Genomic DNA, 4,000 nt, shown 5'->3' with positions numbered 1-4,000 from the left:
GAGTGTTTCTTCTTTGGAAGCAATGACATCAGACATTCAATCAGTTGTGTTCATATTTCTCTACTTTAATTTAGCTCACCTATTAACACGGTGTGATCTATAATGATAGGTGGCTCATCAGAGCACAAACACAGAAACATTTTACACAATTACTGTCTATTGTGATATTTATAGAGAGGAACATGAAATACGAATGACATTAGAGACAACTGCAAGAGGAACAAAATGCCAGAAAATAGTGCTTGTTTTCAATCTTAAAGTAGGAAATGTAATTTTCCCATTCTCACCAGAGTGGCTACAGACAGTTGCAAAGTCTTGGAAACAATCTGTCTGGACAGTATTTAATATTTTCACTAGAAAAATTGAAATTACATGCAAAATACATATAGTTTCTTTAATTCTTTCCAAAATTTTTTGGGAAACCATGAATCTACTCTTGAAAAAACATTAATACACACACACAAACACTCACACACATATACGTATATGAAGTATTTTGGACTGTGTGGAACTCAGAAATTACCTCTCTATTTATTGTTCTATCAGGAAAAAAGAAACAAGAGAAAATAACTTCACCAATTAACTAAATGAACAAATAGAATTGTCAGTGTTCTTCTTTCCTGAATCCGGCGGAAGTAGCAGTTGAGAGAATCTGGTGAAATTGGCCACATTCCACTTTTGGCTCCTCATTCTCCTATGCTAGTTCTGTGAGGTAAGAAGTCAGAAGAACCAGGGAACACCTAGTAATGGGGCATGTTCTTTTCTCTGGTTTGTGTAAGGTACAAAGTCTTCACATGGATCCTTGCACTTCTTAGTGACTGTGGGTTCTGTGTCCCAGCAGCTGAAGTACTTGCAAAATTCCTTTGGGATCCCTGGGCTGCCAGCTTCCCTGCCAGGCTCCAGCACTGGGTCACTGCCAATCCTTTGTTGTCACTAAAGGTCCCAGCTCTAGAATTGGGGTAGAATCTAAATAGGAGAAGTGTCCATGTTCTTTGCTGAAGAGAAATCTATCCTGCAGGAATTATTGGGCAAAATACCCACAGCTACTTTATTTTTTAATTTTTTAATATTTATTTATTCCATTTTGTTGCCCTTATTCTTTTATAGTTGTAGTTATTAGTGTTGTTGTATAGGACAAAGAAATATGGAGAGAGGAGGGTAGAGCACATATCTTACCATATAGGAGACCCTGAATGTCATCAACAGCACCACCGAGAATAACAGAGAAGCAGCTCCATGACAGTGGACTGTGCTGTGTGCTTCTCTCACTGTCTCTTCTGGGGTGCATTGGATCGACCTTCCCGTGGTGCATCTCGTGAGTAGAAACTGACGATCCTTCCTAGCCGACTGAATCCACATGGATCCCAGTCACTTTCAAAGCCAGCAACAAGCAGCTCCTGTCAGCTTTCAAGCTGTTGGTCCTGCTCTTCGAGTCCTCCAACTTAATGTTGAGGAGCTGTCCTTTGCTAAACGCGTTCTTATTGGTCAACTGGCGATACAGCATCAGGCAGATGTTATCTGCCGGCAAGAAACACATATAGCAGTCGATGAAGCTGCTCGATTCACCATCAGTGGATTCGATTTAATATGCTATAACCTCCATCCTAAACATGGCCGAGCCATCTACGCCAAATCTTGTCTTGCGGACGTTTATCATACGGCCTCTTCGACCTTCTCCCACTCCATTACTATTGGAACTATTCAGCTCGTCAACGTATATAAGCCTCCCAGTGCCTCGTGGGATAATGAGATCCTGCCTAGCCCGAATCACCCAGCTGTTTACGTTGGAGACTTTAATAGTCATCACCAAGACTGGGGATATTCCTCCACTCGTGCTGACGGCTCTGTCTTAGCTGACTGGGCTTCAGCGAATGACCTCTCCCTATTATACGATCCCAAACAGCCAGACTCTTTTCCTCGCGTGAGCTTAATGTGCAGCTTGGCGATACGAGAATCCGGCATGAAGCCCAGCCAGTCTATCTTGGCGTTACTCTCGATCGCACTCTGTCATTTCACGAACATCTCATAAAAACTGCAGCAAAGGTGGGCGCGAGGAATAACATCATTGCAAGACTGGCCAGCTCCTCATGGGGCGCGAGCGCTTCCACACTACGATCATCATCTCTGGCATTATGCTATTCCACTGCAGAATACTGTGCCCCAGTATGGTTCCATAGCCCCCATGTCCACTTGGTCGATTCCAAATTATATTCCTCCATGAGGATAATTTCTGGAACAATCCATTCCACCCCGGTTCCATGGCTGCCAGTTCTTAGCAACATCGCCCCGCCAGATATTCGTCGGGATGCAGCATCATCTAACTTCATTTCCCACGTCTACACTCGACCGGACCTGCCAATATACGTGGATATCTTTGCCCACCCTGTCCAGCGCTTGATGTCTCGTCACCCAATCTGGTCCCCTATGCCTACACTGAACTTCTCTGTTCCAGACTCTTGGAAACAGAGTTGGCAGTCAGCTGAGGTAAAGAACAAACACCTCATCACAGACCCCTGCAAGAGTCAACCCGGCTTTGACCTAGCACGCTATGATTGGGCCCTCCTCAATCGCTATCGAACAGGCCATGGCCGATGCGCCGCTATGTTCCATCACTGGGGGGCCAGAGACTACCCGAACTGACCCTCGGCTACAGACAGACTATGACCCACATAGTCAACGACTGCCACCTCTCCAGATTCAAAGAAGGTCTCGAAACTTTACATCAGGCTCAACCTGACGCTGTTGACTGGCTACGGAAGAAGAGCAAACGCTAGAGAAGAACTGTCTCTTCTATCCACTTGCTCTTGCTACTCAAAGAAATAATGTACGGATTTGATTGTGCGTGGTCGCTCTGTACGTGAGAGGCCCTGGATGGGTCACATGATTAGAAGAAATATGCAACTGGACCCCTAAAAATATTTTTTTATTCTTTCTATAAAAAGATAGAGATAGAGAGTCTGAGAGACCACAGGACCAAAGCTTCCTTCTCTGTGTTAGAAGCATGCTCAAACTTGGGACCCATTGTGGAAATGCAGCATGCTACCTAAGTGAGCTATCTCTCAGGATCTTAATCTTTTCATTTTTGGATTTTGATTTCTCAGTCTTTCTCAGTCTCATTTATTTCACTAATCATGGTGTGCACCCACTCTTTTTATCTATGTTGTCAGAAAGTCAACTTTCTTGAGGGTCAGTAGTGTATTGTATATATTGTATATGTCACTGGACATGGGAATTTTGACAATAGAGAAGACTTATAATAATCCACCATGGTTCCTTTTTGTCCCCTTTTCTTCTATAGTTTATCTCCTGTTACCCTAAAATCCTGCTCCCACTTGGAATTCCCAGGATTTAAATCAATCTTTTTTGAGAATCTGTCTAGTTGCTTTGATATTTCCCAAAGAACTTTCTACACCACGAGTTGAAGGCCTTTTTAATTACTCCTTTTCCAAGAAGAAATTGCTATCAAACTTTGATGTAACAAGTGTTTATACGTATTTATTTCAGTGTTTAGATGACTGCTATTTCATAACTTCATAGAAACATTGTGTTGATTTTGTTTTTATCAAAGCATTACTTGGCTGTGATGTATGGGGATATAGGCTACTGCACTTGCAACCTCTAAATCGCGATCACTAATACACAATAACAACAACAAAAACATTTGAAATAAATCATTGGTATCAAATATTTTCTGAAAACTTATGCTGAATTGATGCTGCAAAAATTTCTAATTTACTGAGAAATGCTGACCGAAAATATTTCTAGAGGCAGAGCTACAGAATAGCAGCAGCTTCATTTCTTTCTTCTTATCCTTTCTTTTTTCTTTTTTGTCTTCACATAATTTTGTCTTTTTAAATATTTATTTCTAAAAAGGATGCATTGACTAAACCATAGGATAAGAGTGGTACAACTCCACACAATTTCCACCACCAGAGTTCTGTATCCCATCCCCTTCCCTTATAGCTTTCCTATTCTTTATCCCTCTGGGAATATGGACACA

Source organism: Erinaceus europaeus, chromosome 9, assembly GCF_950295315.1.
Source record: "Erinaceus europaeus chromosome 9, mEriEur2.1, whole genome shotgun sequence".
Classification (NCBI taxonomy): Eukaryota; Metazoa; Chordata; class Mammalia; order Eulipotyphla; family Erinaceidae; genus Erinaceus; species Erinaceus europaeus.
This window is presented reverse-complemented; position numbering follows the sequence as displayed.